Here is a 22,761-nt window from a genome sequence, read left to right as displayed (position 1 = left end):
GCACGGAGCCCTGGGGTACCCCGTTTTCTTGGGATAAAGTACGGGAGAGAGTAGTGTTCACCCGCACCCTAAATGTGCGCTCTGCCATAAATTCGCGAAGAAAAAGGGGCAGCCGACCTCGAAAGCCCCAAGAGAACAGTGTGCGGAGGATACCTGTCCAACAGGTATCGTATGCTCTCTCTAGATCAAAAAATATTGCTACTGTTTGGCGTTTCTGGAGAAAATTATTCATGATATAAGTGGAGAGAGCAACTAGATGGTCAACTGCGAAACGATGCTTTCGGAAACCGCATTGGGCAGGTGTTAAAAGACTGCGGGATTCCAGCCACCAAGCTAAACGGTAATTCACCATACGCTCCAAAACCTTACAGACGCTACTCGTGAGAGAAATGGGGCGATAGCTAGAGGGGAGATGTTTGTCCTTTCCAGGTTTCGGAACAGGAACGACGACAGCTTCCCGCCATCGTCGGTGATAAGTACTGTCGGTCCAAATTCGATTATAAAGGCGAAGGAGGTAACGCAGACTATGGGTTGATAAATGCAGCAACATTTGGACGTGGATACCATCCGGTCCTGGGGCGGAGGAGCGAGAAGAAGAGAGGGCATGTTGGAGTTCCCGCATGGAGAAAACAGTATTGTAGCTTTCGCGATTTGGAGAGGAGAAAGCAAGGGGTCGCGCTTCCGCTGCACGTTTCTTCGGGAGAAACTGTGGCGGGTAATTGGAAGAGCTCGAAATCTCAGCAAAGTGCTGGCCCAATGAGTTAGAAATTGCGACGGGGTCCACTAATGTATCATGCGCAACAGTGAGCCCAGAGACCGGGGAGAAACTAGGCGCGCCTGAGAACCGTCGAAGCCGACTCCAAACTTCCGAGGAGGGAGTGAAGGTGTTAAATGAGCTAATAAAGAATTTCCAGCTTGCCTTCTTGCTATCGCGGATGGCGCGACGGCATCGCGCACGGAGCTGCTTATAGCGGATACAGTTGGCCAAAGTAGGATGGTGACGGAAAATGCGAAGAGCACGTCGCCGCTCACGTAGTGCGCCACGGCATGCCTCGTTCCACCAAGGAACTGGGGGGCGCCGGGCAATTCGGAGGGGCGTGGTATTGAACGTTCCGCAGCTGTAAGAATAACGTCGGTAATATGTGTGACCTCATCGTCGACGCTGGGAAAGCGACGGTCATCGAATGTCGCTAGAGACGAAAAAAGTGTCCAATCGGCTTGGGCAAACTTCCAGCGTCGCGGGCGCATATATGGCAGTTGAGGCTGCAGTCTAAGGACACATGGAAAGTGGTCACTCGAGTGTGTATCGTCAAGGGCGAACCATTCGAAGCGCCGAACTAGCGGAACAGTACCGACCGCAAGGTCCAAATGAGATCAAGTTGTCGTGGAGGCGGACAAAAATGTGGGGACCCCAGTGTTGAGGCAAACTAGATCCGCTTGGTGGAAGACGTCTAGCAATATGGAGCCACGTGAACAAGGATGTGGAGATCCCCAAGTCGGGTGGTGGGCATTGAAGTCCCCAACCAGCAAATAGGGGGTGGAAGCTGACCAAGAAGATTAAGGAGATCAGCTCGTGCCATTGGTGTGGACGATGGATGTATACAGTACAAAAAGAGAACGTGTATCCAGAAAGGGAAAGACGGACGGCGACAGCTTGGAAGGAAGTGTTTAAGGGGTTTGGGTGATAATGGAGAGTATCATGGAGAAGAATCATGAGTCCTCCATGGGCTGGAGAGCCTTCAACAGAGGGGAGATCATATCTGACGGACTGAAAATGAGGGAGAACAAAGCGGTCATGGGGACGCAGCTTTGTTTCCTGAAGACAGAAGATGACCGGCGAGTAGGATCGTAAGAGGATCGACAATCATTCCTATTGGCTCGAATGCCGCGGATATTCCAGTGGATAATGGACATGGGGTGAACAGAAAATGGAGGAATGTGACCAAAGTTGCTGTCAACTCTAAGACTGCTCGGAGCTAGCGACCGACAGCATGGCGTGGCAGTCAGCCGAAGGCAGAAGATCCTGATCCATAGGTTGGTCAGGAGCAGCTCCTGCCACCAGCCATCAGCCGGTTGACCGGCCACCAGCAGTGCGCCTCGGCGACACAGAAGACGGACGAGGGTGATTTCCGCCAGGTGGTGCTGTAGATGGGACAAGCCTTGGCGGAAAAGGAGAGGAACTGGGTTTCTTTGTAGCCTTCTTGGAAGTATGATGTTTAGATGAAGGAGGAACCGATGGTTGTGAAGTTGCGGTACGTAAAAACTCTTCACGAGTATGCTGTTTCGAAGACTTGGCGTCTGACTTTTGGGCTCGAGATTTAGCAGAACCCGACGAAGGGTGAGCCATAGAGTGGGCAGGCGAAAGTGGTGAGGTTGAACAGGCGATCTTTGCGCTGGCCGATCTGATGACCGTGGCACTAAAGGTGAGGTCTCAAGTCTGCGTGGCCGCCTCTTTTGTTGGCCGAGGAGAAGCAAGGACAGTGCTGTGTTTTCCTGTCTGAGGCACGGTGGGCTGTCGACTGGCGAATAGTTTTCGAGCAGCCAAGGTCGACACCTTTTCCTTCACTCTGATTTCCTGGATGAGCTTTCCGTCCTTAAAAACGGGGCAATCTCGAGAGGAAGCAGCGTGGTCACCCATACAGTTGATGCAGCGAGGGGATGGTGGACAAGCACCCTCATGGGCATCCTTGCCACACGTAACACATTTGGCCGGATTGGAACAGGACTGGCTGGTGTGATTGAACCGCTGACATCGATAGCAACGCGTAGGGCTTGGGACGTAAGGGCGAACGGAAATTATCTCATAGCCCGCTTTGATTTTCGATGGGAGTTGAACTTTGTCAAATGTCAAGAAGACAGTGCGGGTTGGAATGATGTTCGTGTAAACCATTTTCATAACTATGAACAGCCGTTACGCCCTGGTCGGACAGGTACTGCTGAATTTCGTCGTCATCAAGGGAGCGTGTATAATCGACTCCAAGCGAGGAATTTAAGGTACAGTGCGGTTCCACCCAGACAGGGAAGGTGTGGAGCAGAGAAGTACGCAGAAATTTTTGTGCCTGGAGGGCACTGTGTATTTCTAACAACAGGGTGCCATTCCGTAATCTGGAACAAGACTTTACAGGACCTGCAATTGCGTCGACACCTTTCTGAATAATGAAAGTTTTTTTTTTGTTTTAAGGCGCACAACTTCAATGGTCATTAGCGCCCTGACGTCGTTAAGAATGCACCGCGAGGCACAAGTTTAAAACAACTAAAAGGGAAAACACGATAAAGGACAGACTGACATGCGTATGATTAAAAAACAGCATCATCAAATGTCCTTAGTGAGGTTTGTCAAATTGACAAAACTAAGAACACGAGCAGCTGCTCGTGGGTCATCCGCTAAAATGGCATCGAAGGTACTTGGCAGGTTAAGATCTAGACGCAGTGTGCTAAAATCTGGACAGGACATTGAAATGTGGCGAACCGTCAGCAAGTGCCCACATGGGCAGTACGGCGCCGGCGCAGCCGTCAGCAGATGGCAATGGCTGAACCGGCAGTGTCCAATTCTTAACCGGGCCAACACTACCTCCTCCCGCCGAGAAGGGCGTGAGGAGGACGTCCAAGCCACGGGAAGTGGTTTTAAGGCCCGAAGCTTGTTGTCTGTAAGTGCAGCCCAATCGGCATGCCACAGCGATAAAATGCGCCTACAAATGACCCTGCTAAAATCGGACGAAGGGACACTACAAGAAGCTGTCCGAGGCTGGAGGACCGCAGCCTTGGCCGCGGCATCTGCAGCTTCGTTCCCAGGGATACCGACATGGCCAGGAACCCACATAAAGCTAACCGGAGAACCGACGTCCACCAGCTGCTGAAGAGAGCGTTGGATCCGGTGTACGAAAGGGTGAACCGGGGACGGATCACTGAGGCTCTGGATGGCGCTCAGGGAGTCGGAGCAGATGACATAAGCAGAATGTCGGTGGCGGCAGATGTAAAGAACAGCCTGGTAGAGGGCAAAGAGCTCAGCTGTGAAGACCGAACAATGGCCATGGAGCCGGTATTTGAAACTTTGTGCCCCGACAATAAAGGAACACCCGACCCCGTCATTGGTCTTAGAGCCATCTGTATAATTGAAAGTCATGTTGATGAACTTCGAACGAAGTTCCAAAAAACGGAGTGGTAGACCGAACCGGGTGTGACCTCTTTTGGGAGCGAGCTGAGGTCAAGGTGAACGCAGACCTGAGCCTGGAGCCAAGGTGGCGTGTGGCTCTCGCCCACTCGAAAGGTTGCAGGGAGTGAAAAATTAAGATGTTGAAGGAGGCGACGAAAGCGAACTCCAGGGGGTAGCAGGGCAGAGACATACAACCCGTATTGACGGTCAAGAGAGTCGTCAAAAAAGGAACGATAAGACGGATGGTCGGGCATTGACAGTAGCCGACAGGCATACCGACAAAGCAGTATATCGCGCCGGTAGGTGAGTGGCAATTCGCCAGCGTCAGCATGAAGACTCTCTACGGGACTAGTATAAAATGCTCCGATCGCAAGTCGTAAACCCCGATGTTGTATGGAGTTGAGGCGGCGTAAGATGGATGGCCGTGCAGAGGAGTATACAAAGCTCCCATAATCCAGCTTGGAGCGGACGATCGACCGATATAGACGAAGTAGGACGGTTCGATCCGCTCCCCACGACATACCACTCAGAACACGGAGGACATTTAAAGAACGGGTACAACGGGCGGCCCAATATGACTTGTGGAGACCAGCTAAGTTTCCTGTCAAATGTAAGGCCTAAAAATTTGGTTGTCTCCACGATTGGGAGAGCAACGGGACCGAGTCGTAAGGACGGTGGGAGAAACTTTGTAGCGCCAGAAGTTAATACAGACCGTCTTCTCGGAAGAAAAACGGAAGCCATTGGCGACACTCCAGGAGTAAAGACGGTCAAGAGAACGCTGAAGACAGCGCTCCAGGACACGTGTACACTGCGCGCTGCAATAGATGGTAAAATCGTCCACGAAAAGGGAGCCTGATACATCAGCTGGGAGGCAATCCATTATTGGATTGATCGCGATGGCGAAGAGAGCGACGCTCAAAACTCAACCCTGTGGCACCCCACTCTCCTGGCGAAAGGTGTCCGACAGGACAGAACCCACACGTACCCTGAACTGTCGATCCATTAAAAAGGAACGAATAAAAAGAGGGAGGCGACCGCGAAGGCCCCATGTATGCATGGTGCAGAGAATGCCCGCCCTCCAACAGGTGTCTTAAGCCTTCTCCAAATCAAAGAACACAGCCGCGGTCGGGCGCTTCCGCAAGAAGTTATTCATAATGAAGGTCGACAAGGTAACCAGATGGTCAACAGCAGAGTGGCGCCTACGAAATCCACATTGTACATTGGTAAGTAGGCGTCGAGACTCGAGCAGCCAAACCAATCCAGAGTTAACCATTCGCTCAATCACTTTACAGACACAGTTGGTAAGCGAGAGATGTCGATAACTGGAAGGCAAGTGCTTGTCCTTCCCCGGCTTAGGAATCGGGACAACAATAGACTCGCGCCAGCATGCGGGAACATGTCCCTCAATCCAGATGCGATTGTATGTACGAAGAAGAAAACCTTTACCCGCAGGAGAAAGGTTCTTCAGCATCTGAATATGAATAGAATCAGGCCCTGGAGCGGAGGACCGTGATCGGCCAAGTGCGTTTTCGAGTTCCCGCAGGGTGAATGGGGCATTATAACTTTCACAATTCGAGGAGCGGAAGTTAGGTGGCCCAGCCTCCTCTGCCTGTTTGCGGGGGAGGAAGGCAGGGTGGTAATGAGCGGAGCTCTAAACCTCTGCGAAAAAGCGGCCGAAGGCATTGGAGACAGCCTCAGGGGCCACAAGGACGTCATTCGCGACCTTCAAGCCAGAAACTGGTGAGTGGACCTTAGTGCCAGATAGCCGGCGCAGGCTACCCCAGACAACAGAAGGAGTAAAACTGTTGAAGGTGCTTGTGAAAGCAGCCCAGCTGGCTTTCTTGCTTTCTTTAATAATACGACGACACTGAGCACGTAATCTTTTATAATTGATACAATTCGCCACTGTAGGGTGGCGTTTAAAGGTGCGTAAAGCACGTCGACGAGCACGTAAAGCGTCTACATGCTGCGGACCACCAGGGGACCGGTACGCGACGTGGAGAAGAAGTAGGGTGAGGGATGGAATATTCAGCAGCAGCGAGAATGACTTCCGTGAGGTGTGCGACCTGACGATCGCAGCTTGTGAAGGTTTGATCCTGAAAGGTCGCCCTGGAAGAGAAGAGCCCCCAGTCTGCCTTGGAGATGGTCCAACTAGAGGAGCACGGAGAGGGGGTATGCTGCAGGAGATGAATACACACGGGAAGTGGTCGCTCGAATATGTATCAGAAAGTGCATACCACTCAAACCGGCGTGCAAGTTGGGGAGTACATATAGAGAGGTCTAAATGGGAATAGGTGTGAGATGTGTCCGAAAGAAAAGTAGGGGCGCCAGTATTGAGGCAGACAAGATTGAGCTGGTTGAAAAGGTCTGCTAACAAGGAGCCCCTCGGGCAGGATGCTGGAGAGCCCCAAAGGGGATGGTGGGCATTGAAGTCTCCAGTTAACAAAAATGGTGCAGGTAGCTGAGCAATAAGTTGCATCATGTCTGCCCTGTTTAACGGCAGATGACGATGGAGTGTAAACGGTACAAATGGAAAACGTAAATGTGGGGAGAGTAATGCGGATGGCAACTGCCTGCAGGCCGGTGTGCAACGTGATGGGATCGTAGTAAATATCATCCCGGACCAGCAACATAACCCCTCCATGAGCTGGGATACCTACCACAGGGGGTAGGTCAAAACGCACAGAGGTGTAGTGTGCCAAGGCAATTTGATCGCATGGGCGTAGCTTCGTTTCCTGGAGGGCTACGACGAGCGGACGGTGCAAGCGGAGCAGCAACTTCAAGTCCTCTCGGTTGGAGCGAATGCTGCGAATATTCCAGTGGATAAGTGCCATCGTAAGGAAAGGAAGATGAAAGAAGGGATCACCTCGAAGGCCGCTGAGGGCCTGGCTTCGAGCGAGCACTGCCGCCGCTATCAGTAGGCGGACAGTCATCGTCCATTGGGTCTATAGGTTCATCGGCCATCTTGAGAGGATGGCTGGGAGGGGGAGCTTCCTCCGCCGGTGAACGGCCAGATGTACGGCTACCAGCGGTGCGGCCAGGCGAAACGGAAGACGGCCTGGGGTGGCAACCGCTGGGTGGCGCAGGAGAAGAAATGCGCCGTGGCGGAGAAGGAGAACTGTGCTTCCTATGAGCCTTCTTGGAAGGACGTTTGGTGGAAGTACCGGTCGAAGGCTGGGAGGTCGAGGTACGTAGGAAGTCTACACGGGATGGTTCCTTCTTGAAGGCCCGTGCATCTGACTTCGGGGTCTTCGTCTTAGCAGAAGCTGATGAAGGGGCTGGTGTCTGGGGTGATGGGAGGAAGAAGAGATGTCGACCGCGCGATCTTAGCACTGGCCGAACGGACGACCGTGGTGCTGAAGGTCAGATCGCATGTCTGGGTTGCCACCTCCCTGGTAGTCCGAGGAGAGGCGAGGACAGTACTGTATTTCCCCGCTGGGAGCAGCGCGGGCTTCCTACTAGCCAATAGCTTGCGAGCAACCGAGGTGGACACTTTCTCCTTGACCCGAATTTCTTGGATACAGCGTTCTTCCATATAGACAGGACAGTCGCGGGAGGATGCGGCATGGTCACCCTGACAGTTCACACAACGAGGAGACGGAGGTGGACAGTCACCCTCATGGGCATCCCTGCCACAAGTGACATTTAGCCGCATTGGAACAAGACTGTCGAGTGTGATTGAAACGCTGACACTGGTAGCAGCGCGTAGGTGTCGAGACATTGGGGCGAACAGAAATAACCTCGTAGCCCGCCTTGATGCGCGATGGCAGCTTAACACTATCGAAGGTCAAGAAAAGTGTCCGGGTTGGTACAAGGTCATTGTTGACCTTTTTCATGACCCGATGGACAGCCGTCACGCCCTGCTCAGCGAGGAAAGATTGAAGCTCCTCGTCAGTCAATCCGTCGAGGGAGCTAGTATAGACTACACCACGAGACGAATGCAAAGTTCGATGGGCCTCCACCCGGACAGGGAACGTGTACAGGAGTGTGGCCTGAAGCAGTTTTTGTGCCTGAAAGGCACTCTCAGTTTCTAGTAATAAGGTACCGTTACGCAACCTGGTACAAGATTTGACAGATCCGGCTATGGCATCTACGCCCTTCTGGATAACGAAAGGGTTGACAGAGGAAAAATCCTTTCCGTCCTCAGATCGAGAAACGACGAGGAACTGTGGGGCAGGCGGTAGTACTTTTGTCACTGGTGGCTGGTCACGTTTCCGTTTTTGGGCCGAAGTCAGAGATGGAGTAGAATCCATTGCGGAGGAATACCCATGATTGCCAGCGTCTCCGATGGCGCGCTCCTTCCTTGTGGGGACCCTCTCAGAGGGCACTCCCGCCTTAGGTGATTGTTCACACCTCAGGTCACACCTCCCGAAAAACGGACGGAGGGACCAATCGGCACTTTCGGAAGGTATCAGCTCGGGTAATCACCCCTCCCTGGGCCTGGCCGTTACCAGGGGGTACGTACGTGTCCTTCCTGTCTACCCGGGGCGGGGAATTATGCGTTATCCCGTCACCAGCTACGCATGGAGGTGCATGGGTCGGCCTTCAGACACGCACACGGAGGAAAAAAGAAAAGCGGAAAGGAAAGAAAAGAAGAGGGGTCTCAAACGCCGCAGCGGAGAAAAGGGCAAAGTGAAGAGGAAAGGAAAAGAAAAGGACAGAGGAAGGACGAAGACTTGCAAGTGGAGAAAGCAAGGAAGTTGGAACAGTTTCGAGCGTCCGTCTCCAGACGTAGGCACAAACCATACTCCCAGATGGGGAGAAAGGGAAGCAAAGAGCCAGAGGTGAGGGGAGGAGGGGCGAAGATGCGGGATGGGGAAGGATGCGGAAAGGGAAGGTATGCAGCCCGGAAAGGAAGGAAGGCCACATTAGCTCGGGGTCCCGTGCTCGCTACGCACGTATCCACAAAAGAGTTGTGGACCCCCTGGGGGGGCTTACCAGGGTGGAGGGTCATTACAGAGTAAGAGCTCATGGGTCAAGCTATTATGATCAATACGAAAGTGACAGAGATTGGTGGATTCCCACTGGGTGAGGCAAAGGGAAGAATGCCACATAGTGGAAGTCTCGATGGCGCGAAATTGATTAGATGGGGTAGCCTCCAAAGCACCAGGCCATTATTAAGCAAAATGGGATTTGATGTGAACCAGCAAATTCGCCCCAGAGAGACCACTGAGAATGGTGGAGTGTATGGCCGAGCCCCACCCACTTGATCACTGATCAGCAACAAAGTCTTAGATGGCCAAGACGAAAAATAGCAGGAAAACGAGTGATGGACTGAAGGCCACTCATTGAATCTGTACATAAGAAAACTTAGGTGAGTGAGGACCATTTAATGAAACATAGGGCCCAATAGATGGCCAGCAATTTTCTGCAGTAGATGGTGTTCCACACCAAAAGAAAGGATATCCCACATGATCAGCAGATTCAGAACCATCAGCTGAAAAAATGCTATCCTCAGACTCCCGTAAGAGCATTCGAAACAATGGAACGCCATTAGAGTGATGGAGGCTTTCAGACCCTGAAAGAGGTCCATCCAAATCTGAAGCCGAGGAGCTAACGAAGTGGTGTGGCTGGGAGAGCACTTGGGAAGAGGACAAAGAGGAGATGGAAGTTGAGGTGGAGAGACACAAGGCAGAGCCCAACCAGTAGATGCATGTAAGGACAGGAAGCGGACATGCGATTGCCTGAATCCGCAAAAAGAACGAGAGGGGTTAGCAGGGGAATAGCAGATAGTTATGGCGTAGGAAAACAAAGGATTGGACTGCCGAATTTAAAGGGGAGGGATCCCAGTGTCAACCAAAAGACTATCGACAGGTTGGTTAGCTTAAAAGTGGGGGGAAGGGACAAAACTATGAGGTCATCTGTCCCTTGTTCCTAATAAAACAATGCCACAAGGGGAATAAAGTAGGCATATAAAAAAACGGAAAGAAATGAAAACCAGAAGAGCGAAGCAAAGGCAACGAACACTGAAAGGAACAGAAGACAAAAACAGATGCTAAAATAGAAGAGAATAAAAAGGAAATGCCAGCCACTGCTTCACATTAAAATTTCAACCCTTACAGCACTAGGGTGGAGGACACAGGGACAAAGAACATGTGCTAAAACTCAGATCACTTAATAAAAACACACCCTCACGAATAAAACGTAATACTAAATCAGAGAATTTGGCGTTGTCAGATAAAATGAGCGGCAACGAAGCCAGTAACCCAAGATATCGTCGCTGGGCAGTCAGAGTGGGACAGTGCACTAGAATATGGGCGACTGAATCGGGCATTGCATCGGCAATGAGGCGGGTCTTCACGGCGCAAGAGGTAACCGTTGGTCACCCAAGGTGGGCAATGAAGAGCCGGCAGAGGACAACTGATTCCCTGCGAGATGCCCACATGGAAGACTTCCACACATTCGTTGTCTCTTTAACGACACCCAGTCTGTTGTGTGTACTGTTATGCCATTTGTCTCCCAAAGCCGAAAAACACTGGCGTAAGTCAGAACACAGGTCAGGTTCAGAGATGCCCATCTCCAGAAGCGGTTTCCATGTAGCCTCTTTCGCCAGCCTGTCGACAAGTTCGCTGCTTGAGATGCTGACGTGTCCTGATGGGACTGGTCCAGGGCATAGATGGACTTTTGACGCCCAGGTGTCAGTACACAGAAGAAACGATTCCTTGGGATATGAATGGGTATACTGAAGTGCACTAGATATAGCCACCCGCTCTGCAGTGAATACACTGCAGCCATCAGGCAAGTAATGCTGTTCAATATGGCCTTCTTGGACAAAGTCGAAGCCAACATTACCATCAGCCATCGAGCCATCGGTGTAAACCACTTCAGAGACCCGAACACTTCAAGAATCGAGAGGCAGTGACAGTGGAGAGCCGCAGGGTTAACAGTCCTTAGGGGGACGCGAAACGTCCAGGCGAAGCTTTGGCTTACAGCTACAACACGGAGGTTTATGTGACTGGACCTCGAGGAGAAATGGTACAGGCAAGGACTCCAGACAGAAGCGATCGCACGCGAACCCCAAGTCAGGGCGACTTGGGCCGCCTATGCGGGAGGTGAACTGCCACAGATGGAAGAACAACATGGTAATTAGGATGTCCAGAAGAGAGATGAATACGTGCAAAGCAACTGGAGAGCAGTTGTGCACGTCTGATATTCAAAGGAGGGGCTCTAGCCTCTACCATTATGCTTGTTACCGGACTCGTCCTAAAAGCTCCTGTCGCTAGTCTATCTCTACAATGGTGCAATGGGTCGAGCAAACTCAATTCTGAGGGCGCCACTGAACCATAAATCACACTCCCATAGTGAAGGCGGGCTTTAACAAGGGCTCTGTAGAGCTGCGGCAGCGTGGAGCGATTTACACCGTATTTGGTGTTACTCAGGGTGCAGAGGGCATTGAGGTGCCCCCAACACTGCAATTTAAGCTGACGAAGATGAGGAAGCCAAGTTACACGATCGTCGAAAATCAGACCTAAGAATCGGTATCTCCACCACAGTGAGTGGAACGTCATGAAGGTAAAGTGCTGGTTCCAGATAAACGGTACGACGCCGACAAATGCATTACACGTCTTCATGGCAGAAAACTGGAAGCCATGGGCTAGAACCCAACACTGCGCCTTGTGGATGGCTCCCTGTAGGTGACGCTCAGCAGCACCAGTACTGGAGCAGCAGTACGAAATGCAGAAGTGGTCTGCATACAGAGAAGGTGAGAGGGTCCAACAGCTGCTGCTAGACCGTAAATGGCCACTAGAAAGAGGGACACAATACAGAGACCTGCAGGACTCCATTCTCCTGGATATGGGAGGCATCAACTTGGACACAAAGTATGGAGTAACATTTTTGGATAAAAATGCGGAGAGGACCCCAGAGACCCCAGAGACCCCAGAGACCCCAGAGACCCCAGAGACCCCAGAGACCCCAGAGACCCCAGAGACCCCAGAGACCCCAGAGACCCCAGAGACCCCAGAGACCCCAGAGACCCCAGAGACCCCAGAGACCCCAGAGACCCCAGAGACCCCAGAGACCCCAGAGACCCCAGAGACCCCAGAGACCCCAGAGACCCCAGAGACCCCAGAGACCCCAGAGACCCCAGAGACCCCAGAGACCCCAGAGACCCCAGAGACCCCAGAGACCCCAGAGACCCCAGAGACCCCAGAGACCCCAGAGACCCCAGAGACCCCAGAGACCCCAGAGACCCCAGAGACCCCAGAGACCCCAGAGACCCCAGAGACCCCAGAGACCCCAGAGACCCCAGAGACCCCAGAGACCCCAGAGACCCCAGAGACCCCAGAGACCCCACTCATACAATTTGGCAAGGTTATGATGTCACGAGGTCATGTCATATGCTTTAGGTAAGCCAAAAAAGACGGCAACCAGGTGTTGCTGTCTTGAAAACTCTGTTTCGATGGCAAACTCAATGGACACGAGATTATCAGTGGTAGAGCGATCCAGGCAGAAGTCGCCCTGACATGGAGCCAGCAAGCTACGCGACTCCATGATACAACCCAACCGCCGACATACCATGTGTGTTTCAGCAGCCTACGAAGAACATTTGTGAGACTGATGGGCGGATAGCTATCCACATCAAGCGGGTTTTTCCAGGTTTGAGCACCGGAATAATGGTGCTCCCCCACCATTGCGATGGAAACACGCCATTGCACCAGATCTGGTTGAAGAGGACAAGATGTCGCTTGTCAGATGAGAGATGTTTTCTCATCTGGCTGTGGATGGGATCAGGCCCAGGAACTGTGTCACGTCCATATGCAAGGGCACTGAGGAGCTCCCACTCCGTAAATGGGGCGTTACAGGATTCACTGCAGCGTGTAGTGAATGAGAGGACGTTCCATTCAAGCATCCATTTGACTGTACATGTTGTTGTTGTTGTTGTTTTCAGTCCTGAGACTGGTTTGATGCAGCTCTCCATGCTATTCTATCCTGTGCAAGATTCTTCATCTCCCAGTACCTACTGCAACCTACATCCTTCTGAATCTGCTTAGTGTATTGATCTCTTTGTCTCCCCCAACGATATTTACCCTCTACGCTGCCCTCCAATACTAAATTGGTGAACCCTTGATGCCTCAGAACATGTCCTACCAACCGATCCCTTCTTCTAGTCAAGTTGTGCCACAAACTTCTCTTCTCCCCAATCCTATTCAATACTTCCTCATTAGTTATGTGGTCTACCCATCTAATCTTCAGCATTCTTCTGAAGCACCACATTTCGAAAGCTTCTATTCTCTTCTTGTCCAAACTATTTATCGTCCATGTTTCACTTCCATACATGGCTACATTCCATACAAATACTTTCAGAAACGACTTCCTGACAAATCTATACTCGATGTTAAATTTCTCTTCTTAAGAAACGCTTTCCTTGCCATTGCCAGTCTACATTTTATATCCTCTCTACTTCGACCATCATCAGTTATTTTGCTCCCCAAATAGCAAAACTCCTTTACTACTTTAAGTGTCTCGTTTCCTAATCTAATACCCTCAACATCACCCAACTTATTTCGACTACATTCCATTATCCTCGTTTTGCTTTTGTTGATTTTCATCTTATATCCTCCCTTCAAGACACCATCCATTCCGTTCAACTGCTCTTCCAAGTCCTTTGCTGTCTCTGATAGAATTACAATGTCATCGGCGAACCGCAAAGTTTTTATTTCTTCTCCATGGATTTTAATACCTTTCCGAATTTTGTTTCCTTTGGTGCTTGCTCAATATACAGATTGAATAACATCGGGGACAGGCTACAACCCTGTCTTACTCCCCTCCCAACCACTGCTTCCCTTTCATGTCCCTCGACTCTTATAACTGCCTTCTGGTTTCTGTACAAATTGTAAATAGCCTTTCGCTCCCTGTATTTTACCCCTGCCACCTTTAGAATTTGAAAGTATTCCAGTCAACATTGTCAAAAGCTTTCTCTAAGTCTACAAATGCTAGAAACGTAGGTTTGCCTTTCCTTAATCTTTCTTGTAAGATAAGTCGTAAGGTCAGTATTGCCTCACGTGTTCCAACATTTCTACGGAATCCAAACTGATCATCCCCGAGGTCAGCTTCTACTGGTTTTTCCATTCGTCTGTAAAGAATTCGTGTTAGTATTTTGCAGCTGTGGCTTATTAAACTGATTGTTCGGTAATTTTCACATCTGTCAACACCTGCTTTCTTTGGGATTGGAATTATTATAATCTTCTTGAAGTCTGAGGGTATTTCACTTGTCTCATACATCTTGCTCACCAGATGGTAGAGTTTTGTCAGGACTGGCTCTCCCAAGGCCGTCAGTAGTTCCAATGGAATGTTGTCTACTCCAGGGGCCTTGTTTCGACTCAGGTCTTTCAGTGCTCTGTCAAACTCTTCACGCAGTATCGTATCTCCCATTTCATCTTCATCTACATCCTCTTCCATTTCCATAATATTGTTCTCAAGTACATCATCCTTGTATAGACCCTCTATATACTCCTTCCACCTTTCTGCTTTAACTTCTTTGCTTAGAACTGGCTTTCCATCTGAGCTCTTGATATTCATACAAGTGGTTCTCTTTTTTTCTCCAAAGGTCTCTTTAATTTTCCTGTAGGCAGTATATCTTACCCCTAGTGAGATAAGCCTCTACATCCTTACATTTGTCCTCTAGCCATCCCTGCTTAGCCATTTTGCACTTCCTGTCGATCTCATTTTTGAGAAGTTTATATTCCTTTTTGCCTGCTTCATTTACTGCATTTTTATATTTTCTCCTTTCATCAATTAAATTAAATATTTCTTCTGTTACCCAAGGATTTCTACTAGCCCTCATCTTTTTACCTACTTGACCATCTGCTGCCTTCACTACTTTATCCCTCAAAGCTACCCATTCTTCAACTGTATTTCTTTCCTCCGTTCCTGTCAATTGTTCCCTTATGCTCTCCCTGAAACTCTGTACAACCTCTGGTTCTTTCAGTTTATCCAGGTCCCATCTCCTTAAATTCCCACCTTTTTTGCAGTTTCTTCAGTTTTAATCTACAGGTCATAACCAATAGATTGTGGTCAGAGTCCACATCTGCCCCTGGACTGTACATTACTCGCCATTTACGGTAACACGGGGGACAGCTGTTGGGGCCTGGTACCCGAAAAGTTTGCTCAGACTTGGGTAGGTGCCGTGTTGCACCCAATGGTGGAGACGTATCTCTCCTGATACTCCTTCCATTGTTTTATAGGGTCGCGAACACGGGCAGGAGCCATTTAAAAGCTACGAGGTGTTCCAGGGAAGGGTGCCGCTTATGCCGCTGTAGAGCTCGCCGACGCTCCTTAATTGCTTCAGCGACTTCCGGCGACCACCAAGGGACTGCCTTACGCCTTGGGCACCCTACCATCACATCGATGTGACCGTGTGGGGGAGATTCATCAGTGACAGCAGAGTTGAAAGTTCCCCAGTCCACCTTGTTCAAAGCCCATCTGGTCAGGCGTCTGTGGGCCTGACGCTGGGGCAATAATAGGAAGATGGGGAAATGGTCACTACCACCCAGGTCCTAATATGCTCTTCAGTTGATAGATGGGAGGAGGCCAGGACTATAAACCAAGAGATCAATGGCCGAATACGTGCCATGTGCCACACCGAAATGTGTGGCAGCCCCAGTATTTAAGAGGGAGAAGTCGAGTTCGAGTTGTGACAGTAAATTTTTGACATTCTGCCTCTGTCAGTAAGAACTCTGCCACCCTACAAGGGGTTATGAGCGTTGGAATCTCCCGAAAGTAGGAAAGATTTAGGGAGTTGATCGATCAGTGCAGGCAATGCCTTCAGGGGTACTGCACCATCTGGAAGAAGATATACATTGCGGTAGTTGTTTCCTGCGTCATCCTTATCCTGACAGCCACAGCTTCAAGAGGGGTTTGAAGAGGTACAGGTTCACTTCATAGTAAGTTCAGGAAAGACGCAAACTCCGCCTGACACACTGTAATAGCTTCTACGGTTCCTGTAGTATCTCTTATTGCCACAGAGACCAGGGGTCCGCATTGTTGGGAACCAGGTTTCCTGGAGGGCAATGCAGGAGGAGCTTGAAAGCTTAACAGTTGCCGTAGCTCAGCCAGGTGGTGGAAAAAACTGCTGCAATTCCACTGGAAGATGACGGAGCGTCAGGCTGGGAAGGCATAAAGCACGCAAGGAGGCAGGTTATGCCTCAGGGTCACTTACTGCCTCCGACCTAGTATTTGTAGCCCTTTCTATGGTGGATGAAGCATCAGTGAGATCCAGGTCCGCAGGGCACGCAGATGCAATTGATAGGGAGTGGTGGTGTTGGAGCCAGCAGAGGGTCCTGCTTCTTAGGAAATTTCTTAGTTTGCTTGCTCTCTCGCATCTCTTTAGGGACTTCCTGGAAAGGTTTCTCCGAAGCAGCTTCAAGCATAGAGGGAGACCGTGAAGCTCTTCGTCCAGCAGCTTTTGGCTCCTTGAGCCACTGAGAAGTGGCCGCTGTGGGATTAGTGGAGACCTTGGAATAGAAGGCCCCCAAGGGATCATTTCCACATGAAAAGAGCTGGAGGAGGCTGTTGCTTCTCAAGCAGGGGGGTGGGGGACCAATGTTCCCTGAGTTTGGTGGGCCTTGCTCCCATAGTATGTGCTTTGGGTAAAACAGGAAGATTTGCCCCCTACCACGAAGTGGGTGGATGAATTCTGGTGGTATGGAGTACCTACTGTTCGTGGCACAGAGTGAGGAACCACTGCAACTTTGAACAGCAATGACGACGTAGCTGCAGCTTATGTGGATATCAACCAAATGGGGTGTTATCTTTCAAATTTACGTTTAGCCTTAGGGTAAATCAACTGGCCCAGCGTCTGTTACTCCATTATCCGCACCTTTTGGACTACTGGGTGGTATGGCGAGCAGGGGGAGTGGTGCTCTCCACAGTTGATTCAAGTGAGAGGAGGCGCACACGGAATATCTGGGTGCAGTGGACATCTGCAGTCTCTACATTTGGCGCTGGAAGTGCGGTGGGAAGACATTTACCCAAACTTCCAGCATAATGCACCGCATAGGGGGAGGGACGTATAGTTTAATGTCACTGTGGTGAACCATCACCTTGACCTTTCCAGACAATGAATCATCCACAAAAGCCAACACTAAGCCACCGGCAGCAACCCTTTTGTCCTTTGGGTCCCCTGTAAACGCGCGGAACGAAATGAACACCCCATCGTTATGAATTGACGGCGCGGTCGTCGTCAGACTGCAAGAGGAGATCGCAATGGAAAATGATCCCGTGGACCATGTTGAGGCTTTTATGGGGAGTGAGAAACAGGAATATCACCCAGCGTATCACAGGCGAGAAACGTTCGGTATTGGGCTGGAGATGCCTTCTGAATCAAGACTGCACCGTTTCGCATCTGACAGTGCTGTCACTTCTCCAAACTTATCCTCAAGGTGTTCAACGAAAAATTGAGGCTTTGTTGTTAGACAGGAGTCTCCATCAGTTCTGCTACAGACTAAAAACCGAATCGAATATGGCTCTCTCCGTTCTGTAGCCCTATGTTCCTCCAATGGTGTAGCCAGGAACGGAAACGATTTTGGGTCATACCTGTCGGCATTGTATTGTATCTTGCCCTTCAGAGACTTCTGACGCCATAGAGTCACCAGCAAGAGATGACTTAGTTCGCTTCATTGTGGGTCATCCACCCACTCCGGTCAGGGGATGTGAGCCAGGACCTGGAGTCCTATTGTTAGATGAGAGAAGAGCGTGAAGCAGTTCGAATTCAGCAAAAGGTTCATTACACGATTTGGCTGGGAGGTGGGGTAGAACGCAGGGGAACATCGATTTTTAATTTCTGCAGCAGACATGCAATTGGATAAGAGGGCGCTACTGCTGTCGAAAAGTGGGTGTAAAGGTATTCAGCTAGAAGCAAGCTATCAGTACAAAGATCACCCTGAAGGACAACACCCAGAGCTGTTTATCATATGCTGTCTAGAAGAGTACAGAGCTTGGCCACACCTGGGATAGAGGCATATATTCTGAGGGAGGAGACGGTTCCTCTAATTTCTTCTTACTGCGTTTGATTACATAGGTAGCCTTATAATGAAGTCGCTTATAAGTGATGAACTTTATCTGTGAACTATGTCGCTTGAGATGTTTTAGGGCTCTTTGGTGATCAACGACTACTGCTATGTCTCGTCAACCATGGCACTGGCCAGTGGTTGAGGACAGCTATAGGAAGTGTAACAGCAATTCCAACAGCTTGAGAGACGAAGCATTCCAGTGGGGTACAAAGGAGACTCCCTCATTGACAACATCTATGTTAACCACTTCAGTCGCCCTCTCAGAGCCAGCAGAATTCCATTAGGAAGTACAATGCCCAATTGAAGTTGCGAAATTGTTATCATCGAAATGCGTTACTTTTAGAGAAATGTAAACTGCAGAGAAGCAAGTAATAAGATATTTTAGGTCCAGCGGGTGATTGTAAAAACTATCAATCCCACTGAGTGATCACATTACATGTGCCCAATTTGTGTATGAAGAAGCCAGGACTTACCACACCCCAGGATCTCTGACTATCACCTATGGTGGTGCAACAACATCAATGAGGATGCGCTTGTGATCAGGCACCTCTGGGGTCAGTGGAGTAGCCTTACTCCTCTGTACCTTCTTTGATTCCTTTGAGGACATCACCATTGTGGGGACACACGAGCTGCGGCCCAGGGACCCACAGGTCTGTATACCTTGATACTCGGCAAATCACATGACAATCTTGATCGGACACACTTCAACCGTAGGCTCGTATTGGGCCTCTGCTCTATGTATTTCTGGGGTGGCTTCAAAAGGGAACCCTGTCACTGGTGGCCACCACGAAGAAGCTGCTTATCTGGTCAGGTATAGGAAGTGGTTCCCCTTAACGGGTTTCAGTAACCACAAGAGAGGAGGGCTGTGGAAGAACAGATTTCAATAAGACAGATAGTGGGAGTAATGACTGCAAGTTCCGCGTAGTTGTACATCTTATCAACAGGGTATGGGCCTTTGGTCCCAGTGAAGCGTCCGGTTAGTAATCGGAGCGTCCTTGGTCCTACGTTCGAACTGCGCCACCGCTTATATTTTGAGTAAAAAAAATATCAGCGGCAATGGCAGCTTCAGGCCTAAGGAGTGACTCACTATGCAAACAGCTTTGTAAAATAAGGTGAAGGAGTGGACACAGGTTCAGGTATTCTTGCGGTTGGGACGAGAAACTGCACCTAGAAGGCAGAAGAATCAGCAATGATAAACGGCGTAAGGATGCAGAAGGAAATGTGAACTGCTGCAATATACAGACACCCGGCCTGTAATTGAAGAAAGTTTAATGGTTATCTCCGTGTTTCCCGAAGATAAGAGACTAGTTCCCATGCGAATCACCGGGAGTGGACTGACAAGGAGGTGTTGACCATGAGAAAAAGATTTAGTATCCACCGAAAGGATAACCGAAACGAGGAATCACATGTCTTTACGTGGTAGGGAAGCTAGAAAATATGAAAAAGGAAATGCTAAGGTTCAATCTAGATACAGTTTGCGGCAGTAAAGTGAAAAACAAGTTTTTATGGTCATACTGGCGTAGTATCAACAGCAGCGGGACGTGGTGTAACAGTTGTAGGACTAGTTATGAATATGAATTTCATTTTGTTTTGTTTCATAAACGTCCAAGTCGGAACTTCAGAACACGAATACGAGAAAGGAGTTCTAAGTGACTACACGTTCTGCCCAATCGATGGGCACAAAGGCTGAGGAACAAATACATACTCTTTTAGGAAGGCCCACAAAATACGTCGTAGAGAACATATGTCCTGAACTAAAGACTAAATATTTTTCGCTGTATTTCTACAACGGGTAAGAAGAAAAACGCGATCGACAGCCCGTCTGTCGTTCGCTAAAACGGCCGTTAACTGAAACGACTTCCATACTATAGAACTTAACTGGTTAAAGAAGGACATTCGATCAGTAAATGTTGAACCACCAAAGGTTGATGACAATGACCACCACTTAAAAATCGATGGCTGGAAAGAGTGACCAATACGCTGAAACGATCTCGCGGCGAAAGATCGTTAATTCCCTGAAGCTTGTTCTCGTGAAGAGAAGACCATTATTGATGTCAGAGTGATACCACCTGCCGACAGACAACCTATCACCCGAAGGGATGGAAGAGCTTGCGGACGGAAGGAGGGCCACCCCAGCCTTGGCAGCAGCGCCAACAGCCTTATTTCTAGTCAGACTCACGTGACCAGGAACAACGTGATCACGGCGGCTCCTCAACAGCGAGCAAATGGAAGCTTTCTTGGGCCTGTTCAATCAAGGGATGGACTGTGTATAGCACACACAAGCTCGGAGAGGACTCAGAGAATCTGAGCAGATGACATTTGAAAAGCCTATGTCGCCTGATGTACTGCGTGGCCTGATACGGAGCGAAGAGCTCGGCTGTAAATACTGAGCAGTGTTCCGGAAGCCGATACCGAAAATCTTCGGTGTCAAATCACGGAGACATACCGAACACCAGTCAGTACAAGAGTCATCACTGTACACAAAGGTACTATCGCTAAGTTGCAAAGCTCGAGAAACTTCCAGTTTCCTCGTGAAGTCTAAGGTGAACACGGGCCGCCGCGCGAAACCTAGGTGGTGAAGGGTGTACACTCACCAGGAAAGAGGCAAGCAGCGTGACGTGAAGCTGCCAGTTAATAGCCGAAAACTAACTCAAAGAGGTAGCAGGGAAGAGGAACACGTCCCATCCTGGCAGGATTAGTGGCCAGGCGCGTCTGACGAACGGCATGCCTATCCACTGAGGAGAGCATCACGCCGTTATGACAGAGGTAGTTAGGCAGCTTCTGCATAGACACACAATTGGGCTAGCATAAAAGGTCTCAGTTGCCAAATGGATTTCACGATGGACTGTATTTAGGCTGCTTAAGATGGACAGATGTGCAGCCGCATAAACGAAACACCCATAGTCTGGTTTGAACCATACGAGGGATCAGTACAAATGGAGGAAGCTTGTCCGATACGATTTTCAGAAGTACCATTTAAGATGTGCAGGACTGAGGGTCGGGGTGCAGTGAGCAGCCAGATAACATTTATCAAGCATGATCGCAGGAATTGCGTAGTTTCAGAGAAGGGAAGAGCAACAGGCCCAAGATGTAAAGATGGTGAAAGAAATCCGTTGTCCCGGCAGAAATTCATGCATACTGTTTTGTCAGCGAAAAAACGAAAGGAATTGCCGAGACATCGACAAAGACGCCTCTCAAGGAGGCAAGTTCGTGGAGAACTGCAATAGGTCGAAAGTCGCCAACGAAAAAGGAAGCCTAAAATACCTGGCTGCAGGAAGACCATAATGGAGTTAATGGCTATATCAAATAGGACAAAGCTCAGGACAGGGCCTTGAGGTACCCTATTTTCATGATTATCGGTGTTGGGCAAGCCAGAACTCACACAGGCCTTGAAAACAGTCTTAAAAATTCCTGAAGGAAACTGGGCAGACGGCCTCCAAAGCCCCATGTGTTAGGTAGTCTGGAGGATACCACAGTCCTCTGGCAGGTGTCTTAGGCCTTCCTATCAGAAAACACGGCCAGTTTGGCATTTCCACAGAAAACCGTTCATGATGTGGGTTGGCGAAATGACAAGTCCGTAAACTGCAGAACGGCGCGCTCGGAACCCACGTTATGCAGTGGTTATTACATTGCGAGACTCAAGCCACCATAAGAGCCAGCCACGAATCGTATGTTGCATCACCTTGCAAACTAAGGTGGTGAGAGAAATGGGGCACTAGCTATAATCCTGGTGTTTGTCCTTACCAGGCTTAGGTACAGGTATGACAGTGGCTACATGACAGCTTCTAGGAAACGTGCCATCTGCCCAGTTATTCTATGCACGAAGGAGAAAGTTCCTGCCCGAAAGAGAAAGGTGCTGCAACATCTGAAAGTTAACATCGTCCGACCCTCGGGCGGAAGATCGATATGAAGTGATAGCATGATCTAGCTCCCTCATAGTAAAGATGGCATTGTAACATTCAGGATTCTGAGAAGGGTATCACCCAAACCACTTCCACCTCTTTCCGATGGATGGATAGTGGGTGGAGCTCGATGTCTCCACAAAATGTCGGCCTAAGGCGTTGGAGATAGAGATGGGGTCCACATTGACATCAGCTACGGCCAGGCCGGAAATTTAGGAATGGACCTCGGTCCAGAGAACCAGCTGAGATTGGTACACACTATGGAATAGGGAGTGGACAAGTCGAAAGAAGAAATAAATGGAATCCAGTTAGCTCTTTCGCTATCCCGAAGAATGCGACGGGACTACGCACGCAACTTTTTATAACCAGTACAGTTAGTCATCGTAATATAACTTAAAGACGCTGAGAGCACGTATCCGCGCGCGAATTGCGTCATGGCACACCTTAGTCCAACAAGGGGCAACTAGACGGTGCAGTGAAGACATGCAAGGTATGGAACGTTCTGTGATGGCCAGGATGTCAGTAAGGTACTCTACCTTATCACATGGGGAAATGTCCGTAGGTCGCCAGTGAGGAGTAATGCCTCGAGTTTGCCTTAGGAAGTTGCCACCTTTGTTTACATGTAGGTGGGGTAGGAGTCAGCAAGCTGATAGCACATGGTTAACAGTTACTCAAGTTCATGTCACAATGGACC

General features: G+C 49.8%; 1 protein-coding gene across 1 annotated transcript in view; it reads right to left on the bottom strand.

Annotated features, from left to right (window-relative positions):
- Window positions 1-22,761, bottom strand: part of LOC126188170 (juvenile hormone acid O-methyltransferase-like) — a 137,456-nt gene that overhangs the window by 29,665 nt on the left and 85,030 nt on the right. The window lies entirely within an intron of this gene.

The sequence above is a fragment of the Schistocerca cancellata genome, chromosome 5 (genome assembly GCF_023864275.1).
Source record: "Schistocerca cancellata isolate TAMUIC-IGC-003103 chromosome 5, iqSchCanc2.1, whole genome shotgun sequence".
Taxonomy (NCBI): domain Eukaryota; kingdom Metazoa; phylum Arthropoda; class Insecta; order Orthoptera; family Acrididae; genus Schistocerca; species Schistocerca cancellata.
The sequence above is the reverse complement of the archived record's forward strand: the minus strand, read 5'-3'. Positions and strand labels throughout refer to the sequence as shown.